Source organism: Camelus bactrianus, chromosome 11 (genome assembly GCF_048773025.1).
Source record: "Camelus bactrianus isolate YW-2024 breed Bactrian camel chromosome 11, ASM4877302v1, whole genome shotgun sequence".
NCBI lineage: Eukaryota > Metazoa > Chordata > Mammalia > Artiodactyla > Camelidae > Camelus > Camelus bactrianus.
Genome location: NC_133549.1, coordinates 27926156 through 27941182, shown reverse-complemented (window position 1 = coordinate 27941182; position 15027 = coordinate 27926156).

Sequence of the window (15027 nt, the reverse complement as noted above, 5' to 3'; positions counted from 1 at the left end):
TTAAAAAGGAAGGAAATTCTAAGACTTGGTTCAACATGGTTGAACCTTGAGGACATTATGCTAAGTGAAATAAGCCAGTCACAAAGAGACAAATACTATGTGATTTCACTCATATGAAATACTCAGAGTAATCAAAATTATAGAGACCAAAAGTAGAATGATGGTTGCCAGGTGCTGGGAGAAGAGAGAGGGTTATTGTTTAATGGGTATAGAGTTTCAGTTTTACAAGATGACAGGAACTTGGGAGATGGATGCTGTGAATGTGTGAACCTGGAATCTGGTGCTTTCCTTTGTTAATGTCTGTCTCTGTTATGCATTGATTAGTTTTATTTTATCAGCTTTAAAACAATATGCTTGGAGTAGTGAGGTTTTCTCTATGTCAGCTGAGATACCTTAAAACCATTTTTTTATTATAAAATTGGTATAGATTATAGAAAGAAAAGATAATTCTCATGATTGTCAACTGTTCAGGGATACGAGTGTTCACATATACTATTTGATAGGAATATAAGTTGCAGTTCAATTTGATAATTCATACCAAAAGCCTTAGAAAAATATGCATACCCTTCAAACAGGCAATTCTATCCAGGTAATTTATCTTAAATAAATAATTAAGGATGTGGGCTAAGATGTGGCTAACATCATTGCAATATTGGAGGTGATAAATTGCAGGAATGGGAAATATTTTTAAGTGAGCCATGTGTAAGGTTTTGGACAATTGAAGGATTTACGATATGATATCTTTCCAACCAAAACATACCTTTCTGTCTCATGGTTATTAAACAATCTCATTTGGGATAATTTTAATATATTGTTATGCCTATTAATGCAAGGAGAACCCTGGTACTTCCATATTGCTGGTTAAGTCCTCTCAATGTATAATTATCAAGAAGTTAAAAACCATATTTTTCATAAAAATATATAATAGATAGTGAGCCTGTGTCAAGCATTTATATAAATCATTAATGAGGGACCCACAGGATGACAAAGCTGGTTCAAAGAGGGCAGGAAAAAAAAGAATGCTGAAAGAAGATTACTAAGTCAGATGCAAAGCTGTTTAATGTCTTACAGGTCAATACAGCCATGACCTTTAGGTTTCTCTTTTCCACTGGACAGAAATCATTTGTCTCTCGACCACACAAAAATCATTCACAACTTATAAAAGTCTACAAGTTAACATACTTGACTGATTCTGGGCCATAATCAATAATAAGGACCAAGTCAAACAAAGTTACGTTTCCCCCCAAGAGTCAGATATTGTTAGACAGTGTTCCAGTTAGACATTGAGAGGCATGCAGTCATTTTTAAAACTAATTTCCAAGGTTAGAAGTTTTTTTTTTTTCCTTTAACAGCCTCAATTATTTCAGCTGATGGTAAAACCACCTCTCTGGTTCCTTACGTATGGAAGCTGGGGATCATCTTTGATCTTTCCCGTTTCAGCACTTAACAGTTCTCTAAGTTATCCACTCAACTATCTTCTCCAGGATCAGAAATATCCTCCCATGTCCTCTTTTGCAATCTTAATTCAGGCCATTTGTTGTTGTTGTTGAAGTATGATCAGTTACAATGTGTTGATTTCTGGTGGACAGTATAATGTCCCTGTCGTGCATAAATACATATATTCATTTTCATATTCTTTTTCATTAAAGGTTATTATAAGATATTAACTATGGTTCCCTGTGCTATACAGAAGAAATTTGTTTTTATCTATTTTTATATATAGTCATTAACATTTACAAGTCTCAAACTCCCAAATTTATCATATCAGTGAAGTTAGAATACTCCCTCACACTATACACAAAAATAAACTCAAAATGGCTTAAAGACTTAAATATAAGACAAGATACTATAAACCTCCTAGAAGAAAACAGAGGCAAAACATTCTCTGACATAAATCTTAGCAATGTTCTCCTAGGGCAGTCTACCCAGGCAATAGAAATAAAAGCAAAAATAAACAAATGGGACCTAATTAAACCTATAAGCTTTTGCACAGCAAAGGAAACCATAAGCAAAACAAAACAACAACCTACAGAATGGGAGAAAATACATGCAAAAGATGAGACTGACAAGGGCTTAATTTCCAGAATATATAAACAGCTCATACAACTTACTAACCAAAAAACAGGCCATTTTTTAAAAATTTTACTTAGACCCCTGCAATATCCTCCTAACTGGTCCCTGTCTCCAATGTATTTCTCTCCTGACTCATCTCTGGCACTATTGGCCAGAGTGAGCACCCTGAAATACAGATGCAGTCATGTAATTTTTATGCTTAACAACCTCCAATTCTCATCCTCCCTCCTTATCTAAAATGAACTTCAAACTCCTTCATATGCTATTCATGTCTTTTCTTCTTCTGAGCCAAAGTTTCTTTCAAACTTTATCCTTCACTATAACTCTCCGACATGTAGTTCCAAGCACCAACCACAAGAGTCTCCTTGTGATTCTTTGTGTTTGGTTTGGTAAGTTGTCTCACCTCCCTCACCTTAGTTCTCTGTGCCCTTTACAGCCTTTCTTTTCAGAATGTGCGTCCCATACTGAGCACCTTCAAACCCTGGCTCCTATAACTTCTCCTCCTTAACTCCCTCTTCCACACTTGAATTAATCTCTTCTCAAGTCGTACTCCCATTTCTCTTTGTGCCCTTATCAAGGCACTTACTATATGTTGCCATTATTAGATGAATTATACATCTCTTTGTCTCCGTTAGTAAATTATAAGCTCCTTGATGACTTGACTGGGTCCTATTTACACTCTGCCGTGGTACCGAGAATAGTGCCTGGTACCCGGTGGGTGCTTGTGTGTGTTGATCACATGTTACTGCCTTCTAGCGCAGGGCTTGAATCTTAAGAGGTAATAAAGCAAACACTCCAAGAGGGACAAAGAAAGGAAAGATAACTGAAAATCTGAACTGGTCTCCTATTTTCCTGTTGTTGAGGAAGGGAACAGTTTTATGGACATAAGGAATGATTTCTCTTGGGAAGTCAGCTCTGCAGCTCAGGGAATGATGGGGTGTGATAGGACAGAATTGTCAATTTGTATTTTTTAAATGATTTATACATTCAACATATTGAGACTTTTTAAATTTCTCAAACTCAGAAGATGGTCAAACTAAAATGATGCTGAGTAAAAAAAAAAATCTAAATATTGTACAGAAGGTATGTTAACCAGTCAAATGAAAAACAGATGTCTTAAATTAAAACACATAAATTATTTGAGCTTAAAAATTTCATATATCTTTGTGATGCAAATCTATCACTCAAGACTTAATAAGATAGATTTTTGAAAGCTTACATATTTGTACGTTCAGTTAATTGATGACATTCAATAAAATGTCTCTTTAAAAAGCTGCTTAAAGTTACAGACAACAATGATTATGTTGTTATTATATTATCTCCACTTCAGTATTACTCTTAAGACTTGTTTCACTTTAGGAAATTTAGGAGATACAGAACAGTGCACAGAAGAAAATATCAATCTTGTTTATTTCCAGTACCTAGAATTAATCATTATTAATACATTTTCTCCTTGCTTGTTAAGAAAAATTACTACTTTGTGTAAAAGTGATGTATGCTTATTATAAAGAAGTCACACCATTTTGAAAAGTACAAGGATAAAATTTTTTTTTTAATTTTCTCCTGCAAATGTCAACCACTTCACAAATTCATGTTGTCCTAAGCAAGGGCCAACCAACTCTTCTGGGTATATACTTTGTAAGTTTTTACGCTGTCCTATAGAGTGTTAGTATGACTCTTTAGAAAAATCTCCATTTCTGCTGTAAACTTAATAGTTACTTTGAAGAAGAGTTTCAAAACTTTGGCCAGTTTTATTTTAAAGGAATGGTGTCTTTTTTCATAAGTGCAAAATGAGTAAACAAATTGTGTGATGAGAACCGAGAAGGGTCTTGAAGAACGCCACCAGTCTAAAACTTCAATGCTAACTATTCTAACTTGGGGAGATCAGTATTGGGCAGTTATATCTGATTCAGAAGTCCTTGAGAGGATCTGAGGCTTTTACCAATGTGTTTGCTGCTCCAAAGCATATTTTCTTAAGAGTATGAATTTACATGAAGCATTTACAGCAACCTGACTTTTTCTTTCCTGAGGGTCTATTGCTCTGCTTGGAATGGCCCAACCAGTAGGTTGTTTCTTTGAAAGATAACCTTTCTCATGCTCTTCTCCTTTTCTGAATGGAAAGATTCCTAAGAAGGTATCTGAAGACATTTTATATCTGGACAAAAATATTTGATAACCAAGGCATTTTCTCTTAGGCGTCACCTAGGAAAAGAGAACACAGTGATGGTGTGAAAACATTTCATGTCTCCTCTTCCCTGAATGGGGAAGTAAATGACAGCATCTTTTCCTGGCTGACTCCAGGCCCCAGGCTTTTTGATGAATTACACTTTGTTTTTATTAAAAATGTACTGTATACTCTGATCCTAAATGTTTTCCCCTCGAAGATGGGGAGCAGAGCAATGCTCCAGTAAAGACATTTATCCAGCCTGATGAAAGGATGCTCAAGAAGGAATACTTGGTGGGAAAATGCATTCGGCTGAAGTTGCACGTGTAGCCGGATGTACCGGTCTGGGGGGAACTAGAGCTGGGGTTCCATTTGGTGACGTAATCCACAGAAATTGGTATGACAGACATGTGTTGTACAAGACTGCGGTGGGCACAGAAAACCACGCTCAGTAGTTGTCTATGAGAAATTCCAGGGGAAATGACTTCTTTCCTGCCATAATAAAAAGTCCTTCCCATCTCACTGAATGACTCATTTTTATAGTTCTCAAAAACGAGTTGATCTGTCTTCCGTCTTCTCTGTACAATAGTTCTATCTTCTATATACACTCGTGCTGTCTTCTGTACAAAAAAAAAAAAAAGCTTATTAAATTCACCCAAATCTTTGCCAATATAATTTTTTAAAATTAATCTAGGCAAACAGGAAAAGTTATTACGTAGAAATTATGTAGAATTGATAGTTGATTTATTTGTAGGTGGATGCCCTAGACATAGATTTTTTTTTCTTCAACCCTTTTAGCAATTACTTTAGAGCAGTATTCTTTTGATTTGGGTAGCTTTTCAGATGTCATTGCCCTCATACAAAACTTTCAATATTGATTGATGACAGCGATTTGTCAGCTTTGAATTTCCAAGAGCTTAGAAATAGCTCAAGGATCTTGAAGATAAATATGAGCGCACCCCTTTTCTCCTCCTCGCTCGGGGGATGCCCGGAGCCACGAGGGCACCTTGTTTACTTTCCCTGCAGCCCCCACCTTTCGCAATCCCATTGAACCTGCCGTGACCTCCTTTGACCAAGCCTCTTCATCCACAAGGCAGCCAGAGAGCATCTTGTGGCCAGATGTGCCCCCACACCCAGCGTTCCTGGGCTCAAATTCATAAATCCCCTGCTACCCGCACTGACTGCTTTCTCGCCGCTAACAAATGCCTCTTTGGACCGCTGCTCCCTGACCCAATTCCAAGGCGGGGAGGCAATTGGCCATTTTCTGCAATGACACAAGATCGATGAGGTGTCATCATCCCCCAACCCCAGAAGATGACAGTTAGGCATCATGCCCAAATCCCCCTTCTCCTTTCCTAGCAAGCACCAGGCTGATGAAGTTACCCTATATCACCACTGGGTCTAAGAATTTATCTGATGGCAGCAACATGGGGTGTATTTTTGTGTCCTGTCCACAGAGGCTGAAACACCATCATGGCGTCCCTCCCCTTCTTCACCTACTGGGTCCATACTTTCCTGTTTGGCTTCTCTTATCTTTTGATGCATGAAAAAATGCTTAGTGATGAAAAATACTTTAATATAGCACATTAGCTCCAGGGAAGCCAGTTTTAGTTATTAATATTTCATATCCATCTTACTAGAGAGAAACCATTTAAATACTTTAGAGCACAGGTTCTGCTTCCTCATTCTTTTCCCTTCGCTTCTGGGGCCATAAATGAGTTGACATGCGTGCAGCACTTAATGAAGGATTTCCATCTTGATTTTCTCACTTAATCCTCTCTACGGCCCTGGGAGGTATATTACTGGTTTATTTTTACAGATAAAAATTTTGAAAAATTTTTATTGAGGAAAGCAAGGCTCGGAGAGGTGGAAGTGACTTGTAGGACATTACAAAACCCACAAATGATGGGGCAGCTTCTCCAAACCCAGACCTCCCTCTGCCCAACCCTATGAACTGTCCTCTATCGTTACCAAGGCTTTGGAGGGCATCTGGTTCAGTCCTTTTCTTGCTTTGATGAGCGAACTGGGCTCCCAAGACTGCCTGATAATTATCTATGGCAATAGATAATAGAGCTGGGAGAAGCCGGGTCCTTCTTGCTCTTCGCCCACACCTCCTCCCGCTCCCCTCTGCCCCGTCACCGCCCTTCCTCCCTGCACTGTTCCGTGTACCTGCACAGCACGCCTGGCTGCCTATGCCTCCGGCGTGGGTCGTCGAGAAAGCCATGATGCAAAGCCCGGGATCCTACGTACCCGTAACTTGGTGGTGGCAAATCATCGCGGGAACCTCCCCAATTTCCCCCATTTACCTCCGTGCCGTTTACAGACTCCTCTCTTTCTGACTCTCAGATTCTCCCGGAGGATAAATTAGCAAGTTCAAAGCAATGAGTTACTAAGATGCCTAGGATGTGGACCCCGGTCAGTGGAAAAACAAGACACTGCTCGGGACAGTCATTTTCTTTTCCTTCACTTTTTCTCATGGACCTTAATCTCTACTTGTCTTCTCTATAGTCCTGAAAAAATGAGGCAGAACTGTGAGGTAACAATTATCTCTGCAGCAGGATGCAATTCTTGTTCATCCCTCGGATCACTGTGGCAACAAAAAGGCTTCTAAGAGTCCTGATGCCAGAAGATCTCTCTTCCCACTCTCAATATTTCTTTGCCATAATTCATGGGAAACCTGGTGCCCAACACTGATAAAGAATAACCATAGTCCCTCTCATTTCTATAGGTCTTTATACAGTTTATAAACTCTTTGTGGGCCAATTTTTTTTTAACAATCCCATTTATAAATAATAAAACTGAGTTTCAGAAACCATAGAGAATTTGCCAAAGGTGAAACAGCCTGAAAGTGACAGAGCCATTGACTGTAAAGTCCCCCAGTCCCCACTACTGCCATGTAAGGAGACAGCGATGCCATGAGCACTAGCCCTGCACACCACCCGGAGAAACCTCACAGACCCTCATCCAAGTCCCCAGTGCTTGCTGATCTTGTAGGTTCCATGAGCGGCATCAGGAGACGTCTGAAGAGGTTATTAGACACAGTCTCTTAAGGAACTTTAAATTTTGGCAGAAGGGGATGCTTGTTTTGAGTTACTCGGGATCATAGCCATGGCTGACTCCAAAAAGCACCTGATGTTTGGGGGAAAATGAGAGCTTCTCTCTAATGTAGCGTGGATGACATGTTCACGGTGATTTTTTCATTCAAATGAATAGGATCATAGTCTTACAACTGAAAAAAAAAAAAAAAAAAAAAAGAAGCCTCTCTGACTTCTGTGACGCTGAACCTGGAACTGGGTTTGGCTATCTCCCACCCCCACGCATTTGCCCCCCAGCACTCCTGGCTGTGGGTTTTCTACCCTTTTTGGGGACAGAGCCAGGAAGGCAGAAGCCTCCCTTCTCACGAAGCTGTTTGTTGGATTTTCCCAGGAGTCTGAATTGCTGGAAAGTTCCACACCAATAAAGCAGCTCCCCTCCTGTCTCATCAGCCTTCATTCTCAGCCTGATGAGGAAACCAGGGCCAGACAGGGAGGGTCCCGCCCAGGTCATGCGCCCCAACAGGGCTGACAGAGCCAGGAGCAGCGCCACCGTGGGGCCTTCCTGACTCCTGTTCCCCTGGACAGGGGCACAGGCCCGGATACCATTGCTGGCCCCCACCTGCCTTGTTCTCCTCTCTGTCCGGACTGGATCTGGGCAGGACAAGACCACCTGGGTGATGCCTGGGTATTCCTGAGGGACCACTGCGATAAACCATGCCTTCCCAGCATTTGTCACACTTCACATCATGGCTTCGTTGTCTGTGAGTTCTGTGAGGACAAGGACCATGTCTGCTTGGCCTCGCAGTGTATCCCCAGGACCCAGCCCTGTTTTTGGCACATTCTGAATAAATGAAAGTGAACTTCAATTCTTGTCACCCTCAGGACCTCTGTCTCATAGCCCCATACGCTGAATTTGCCCAGTTTCCCTTTAATGGTCACACAAATCTGCCCCCAAGTGACGGGCTTCTGGCCTTTGAAATCAAGCGTTCCTGTGACCAATTTGACCATCCAGACACAAGAGGCCAAAGAGTCATATCCGTGTTTAAACTTTCCTCTTCTTGTTCTTCGGAGATCACTGTCAAATTTTTCAGCTAGAAAAAATCGGGAGGAGAATATTAAATGCAAATGGGCTTTGGCAGGTTGAATGATTGTCAGGCAGCTCTAAGAACAAACTTCTGTGTCCACTCTGGAGGAGGGAGGGAGGCAAGGTTTCAGCTCTAAGTGGGAGATTTATTTTTTTAGGTCAGGTGTTTTTTGAAGTTTGCAGATGGCAATTTCATTTGCATTTAATGTCCTTCAGATTATTTCCTTTCTGTTGTGCTAAACACCTCTCTCAGTTGGGTCTAATTTGATGAGGTCATGCTGTGACCCTTGACCCTTTGGATCTTAAATGAAACCATCTGACCAGAAGGGAGAGTGAGCATTCTTCGTCTTGTTCGCGGACATTTGATATTTGCAGATGTGCGGTCAACCTTCCTAACTACCCACTTGCCAGCTTACCTCTTGATTAGTAGTGGAACTAGTGAATTTCCCGAGAGTCCAACCATTTGAAGAATAAATGGGTCCAATTAATCCTTTGTCACATTCTTGTCAAAATAAAAGCACTATGCCAAAGAAAGAAAAACAGCAGCCTGTTCCTGCAGAGGGTAATTTGGGATATTAGCAAACAATTAATCTTGGAAAACACCTAAACATTGCAGTCTACAAAATATTTGCAGAGTCCTCTGCCAGTGAATTGAGATTTACTGGGTAAAACTAGACAAAGACTCTCTCCTATGTTACAGAAAATGCTACCCACTCCATCAAATCCTCCTTGTTACAGGTTGGGGAAAAAAGACCCATTCTAACTCCTGAATTAAAACTCAAAACAAAAATTGAGAAAGCAGGTGCTTAAGTAGAGGGTGAGATTTTCCCAGAAGAGTCACATTTTTATGCTTGGTCAGGCACTTGAATTGCAACCTTGTAAACATTTTTGCAAGAATGCTTATCTTTTTCCTCCTGAAATTTAACCCATGCATTGTGTTTTTGGAGACACAAGATTTCACTTGACTCCTTGTTCATACATGACATGATTTAACCTGTAAAGTATCACTCGGGGAAAAGATATTGACACCCCACCTTTCTATCCGGAAAAATAACCTCTTTCTGCGGGAGTGATTTAAATATTGCCTGGGCCATGTCATCCCTTTTGACTTCTGATGAAACTTAAAGTTGGTATTAAACCATGTCTCAGGGAAATATTATTATGAAAAATGGTTTGAAGTCAGTTTCGCTTGTATGATGTGTCCAATATAAGCGATCTGATCAAAGCTCATTGAAACTTTCCGGAGATTTGGATGCAGGAAGTTACTTGGCAGGGCTCGGACCTAAGGACTAGGAAAGGTGATTGATTCACTCAGATGACAGAATCCTGGCTGTAGGGAGGGAGGATGACACCAAGCAGATATACCATATTACCTTCTTGTGGCCTGCTTGGCGCTTTTAAATATTTTGAATTACTTATCAACATTAACCATTCAAAAGTTGGATTTCTGGCTTCTCTTAAAAAATCCAAAGATCTGTCAACACTAGGCCTGACTTCTCCCCAGGGCAGAAACTGGCTGGAAGACAGGGGTGGTTGCCCCATTTCGGGGGAGCACATGGCCTCCAGGCCCACAGGGGCCCCACTGTTTCCTAGAGCTCACACCTTCCTCCGCCTTAGCTCATTGACTGAACCTGACAATTCCTGCGGCTTCTGAGTTTGCGACCCCTGATGTGGCAGAAAAAATGCAGCTTCGGTGTCTGGTGGGCCTGTTTTAAATCTTTGCTGTGCCCTGGGTTATGCATTGGACAAGATTCGTTTTACTTTTTCTGAAAGTTCTAAATGAATGCATGTTAATTTCAGAATGACTGAGGGTAAAGAAAAGTATAAAACATATAAAAGGAATCATCTAGTTTAATAACTATAATATGTAGGTATATTATCCCATTGTTTTATGATATGCTTGAGATAATACTGGATCTATCCTTTTGTACCTTGTTTTTCACTTAATGTCAGGACGCCAGCGTTTCCCCACTCTCTGATAAACATCATATTCATCAGTTTTATAAGATTACATTGTGTGAAATTTACTTAGCCATTGGTCTATTGCTGGCCACTTATATGATTTTTTTGTTTTTGCTTTTATAGATAACGCTTGATAAACATCTTTGTGTGTCAACCTTTATTGGCAGTTTGGATTATTTCGTTAGCATAGCTTTCAAGAGAATGCAAATAAAGTGCCAAAGGGTATGACTATAAATTTAAAACTCATGAATCATAGCACCAAACTACTCCCCAGAAGGGTTGGACCAAATTACATTCCTACTAGTAAATAATACATATGTGCTCATTTCACTCCAACCGTGGAAGTTTGAATGCTCTTATTCAAAAACTATAAGGAAAAAACTGATGTATTCAAAGTGGTATCTCATTGGTATTTTGTCTACATCTCTTTAATTATTAATAGATTTGATTATCGTTTCATGTTCATTAACTATTTTTATTTCTTCTAACATAGTTTATAGGATAAGTTACGTAATCTTTCTTAGACTCATTTTCCTTGTCTGTAAAATGGGTGTGATAATCCTGCCCCTGCCTAGGGGGCTAGTTTTGGAAATTGACTGAGATTGTTGGTATAAAGTTCTACACACATAATAATGAGGGTCACTATTCTTTATTTCCTTGGGATTAAACATTAGGATGACCTACACTTTTTTATTTTTCTCTATTTGGTGAAACAGTGTTGAATCGCAGCCCCCTGGAAACTCTGTTTAATTGTAACAGACATTTATCAGATCACACTCTGTGAGGCACTGTCCATCTTCTTATTTTTTATATTCACGACAAGCTTGAGATGGGTATTACTATGCTTGGTCTTTGAGTGAAGAAACTGAGGTATAGTGAGGTTTAGCCACTTGCCTGGAGTGGAAAAGCCAAGACTCAAGCTTGAGCCATCTCCCCACAGAGCTCCCCCACTGGCCACCAGGCCACACTGACCAGTGCAGGGGCCTGCCTGGTGCTCAGGCTCATGAGTGAGGCCACCCAGACTCCTGCCTGCTCTGCTCTAATGCTGTGATCTGATGAGGACCACACCCCAGTTCTAGGCCACCGCAATCTCCTCGGTAACATGACAGGATTTGAGTAGATGATCCTAAAGTCCTATCCACAGGTACACAGGTAACTTTACAGACAGGTGTGTGTCCGTATCTACCTGTACAGACTCACACCCAAAGAAACACCAAGGAGTCAAGTGCACACACGCACACCTTGAGGAGGGCCAACCCTGGTAAGCAGTATTTTGTATTGCTTTTCTCTTAGTCTTTTAAAAAAATAATACATCAATACATATACGTAGATGCCCAATAACTTAGCGTTACACATATTATCGACTGCAACGCTACTGTGTGCCAGGCACTGCTCTGTAGTATTATTTGAGCCATTGATTTAATCCTCACCACGATGCTGTGAAGTAGCCCTTGCTGTGCCTATTTCCCAGAAGAGAAAGTTGAGGTGCAGTGGTGCTAAGTGTCAGCTCTAAGCACATGCTCTCACCCACTCTCCTCTGCCACCTCTCATGAGTGGAAATGCTATTTTAAATAAGTTCAGATAAGTTAAAAGTAATCACTATGGCTTGAGAGAATATATGTTTTATTACATACTTTTTACCCTAATAACATTAACAGAAGCCTAATTAAAATAAAGGATAAGGTCATGAGCACTGGTCTGTTCCTTCCCATCATGACTTAAAATGTCTGTTTCCTATCGATCTCTGTTCATATAAAGCTGTAATTGGATTACACCATGTAATCACAGCGTGGATTTGATTTTGTACTTTGCTTTACTCGGTTAATATTCCATCCTAAGCATTTCTATGCTGCTAAGTCGTCATCACAACAATATTTTTAAATTGTGGAATAACGTTTTATCAAGTAACTAATTTGCAATTTACCTTTATTATTATATATTCACACGATTGCCAATTTTCTTTAAGTTACACTGCAATAAACACATTTTTTCATGTAGCATTTTGTTAGGATTTTTAAAGTGAATTTACCCGAAAATACTTACCTCTGGTTGATTTATTTGTTTGTTTCAAAATTAATTCTATAATTTTTAGAGCTTTCATCATACTTTAATTATGACCAGTGATTGCACTGGAGGGTGACAGAAACCAGCCAAATAAAAGAAACGGGTAGCATCCTGCACCTAAAATCTGTGACAATAACATAAGAAACATTTCTGGAAATGGATAATTGGCAACTGTTTACGTTCAAAGCAGCATCTTCTAAACTTAAATTTTGTTTTGAAAAACAGAAGTTCCTCAAAGGCCAGTTTGCTTTGCAATCTGAGGGCCCCGTGCCATTCGGAGTTGCGCTGATAGATCCAGGATGGCGGCGGGACACCAGATGCAGATGTGTCTCTAGAAATGTAAGATCTAATGAATACCATTAAGGAGACATTCATATTTAGCCTAAAGAAATGCCAGCGACGGTTAACCAGGACAAGGGACTTTCCGTCTTAATCTTGGGAAGGTTCCGGGCAAATTGGGATGACCTGGTCACCCTAGCAGGGATTTGACATTTTCAGTAAACCCTCCAAGGACAGAAGCTGGTCCAAGAGGATAACAGTTCCCAAGAGGCAGATTTCTCCAATGTAGCCTCATGTGGCACATTGTGCTGTCACAGAATGGACCAGGTTGCCTGCCTCTGAATATATTCAAGAGGAGGCAGGGTGACCACATGCAGAGCATGCAAAAGAGCAGTGGTTCTCAAACTGGGCTCCCATTAGAGTCATCTGGGAGGCATTTAGAACTCCCCACGCTCAGGAACATCCTATAACAATTAAGCCAGAATCACTGGAGGTGGGTTCAGATTTTGATCGTTTTAAAAGCTTCTCCTGTGATTCAAATGTAAGATTAAGACTGAGAATTTCTGCTGTGGCTGATGTTTCTTAAACTCTAACGTGTGTACGAATCACCTGGGGATCTGATTGAATGCAGACTCTCCATCAGTAGGTCTGGGGCCCCGCCTATCTATAAAGCTCCCCAATGATGATGATGATGCTACTGGTTTAGGGACCAGTTTGAGTAGCGAGTGTGTAGGAGAGACTCAGGCATTACGAGAGGTGAGGAGAGTACGGTGTGGTTGGGGGGGATGGGGAACTGGATAAGCCTACTCAACTCTAAAGGGTTTTAAGGTACTTTTAACCACAAAATAAGTCCTCTTCAAAGATATTTTGAAAGGTAACTTTTTCTTTGAAGATGAAAAATAAAAATAAATTCCCATTTATATCACAACATATGTGATATGTTTTGGATCACTGCTAAGAACTGTTATAGGAATAAATCAAATAATTCAAAACCTAGTCTCTTTAGTTAATATAAATTATTCTGCGCTAGTTTTTTAACAAATGAGAGGAGTTGTTACCATAGGTTTGTTCTCATGGCTTACACATAGCACAAAACTCTCATTTCTATTTTGCTTTCCAAACTTTTTGGCTGAGAGGGGACACTGGTCCTCAAGACAGAGTCCGGATACTGGTGTAGCCCTCTGACAGATGAGAGTCCTTGGATTCTGTCCATACTTGGGAGATCTGACCGACCGAGCCAAGAGGAAGACTCAGGTTCCCAGGCTGTAGTCAGCACTCTTTTCTTGAACATAAGGGTCCATCAAGAGAGAACCAATAGACAGGACTGGATCTTCCAGTAAGTGCCATGCAGCAAATGAAAGCTTCCTTAGGGGAATCCTAAACTCACTCTGGACCTTCAAAGACAGTGTGGCTTGGTGATTAAAAGCAGGACGTGGAAGCCACAGCCTGGGGTTGACACCTGCTTCCATCACTTCTAAGTTGTGTAACTGTGAATCCATTACTTCTATTTTCTAAGCAATGGCTGTCTCTTTTGCAGGCCTCCGGAAGTCGGGGTGAGTTCTCTTTCCCTTCATGTTGGCTTAAGGAGCTCAATTTGCCAGGCAGAAGATACCTGCACACAACACACTCACACCCGAACCATTCATTTGAATTCTCCTTTAGTGAGTTTATTACTATTGTGCCTCTCTTTGGATGAAATGCTTTTCCAAAGTATTGAATTTGTCAGGACTTTGAGGAGGCAAAAGTATGGATAATTTTTCATCTTTTTTTTCTCACGAATCCATGGCTGGTTCTCAGATCCACTGGCCATTTGGCCCAAGGGAAAGAATGTTGGGGGTGAGGGTGAGGGGGCACAAGAGACCATGGGGAGAATCTCTGGAAATGAGGGTTCTCTGCACTGAAGGGGGAAGGATGGTGCCCAGTCCACTGGTCCGTCTAGTTGGTGTTTCAGATCTGCCCCAGTCATCGCTTTTGTGGAAGACAGCCCCAGGATCACTCACTTTCTAAGGACCTTCACTTGCCAACATCTCAGTGACCCCATAAGGCAAATCAGACCCCTTCCTCTGTCAACTCACGTGCCTCCCTGTTCTTCAGTCCTCAATGAAAGTGAGGTGACAAATCCCAGCATCTGACACCCATGTGCTGAAATCAGAGACAAAGAACATGCAGTCTTCTAAGACTGGAGCAAATTTAACTCAGAAATCTTGCCTGTACGGTGGTTAGATATTTTGTGCAGGGAGAAAGGAGATCTTGTGTGTTGAGCTGTAACTGTTTGCCAAATGCTGATTTAGACCGCCTCATTTAATCTTTCCAGCAACCTTCTGAAGTAGGGATCTTCTGTACATTCTCCATGAAGAAGGCAGGGC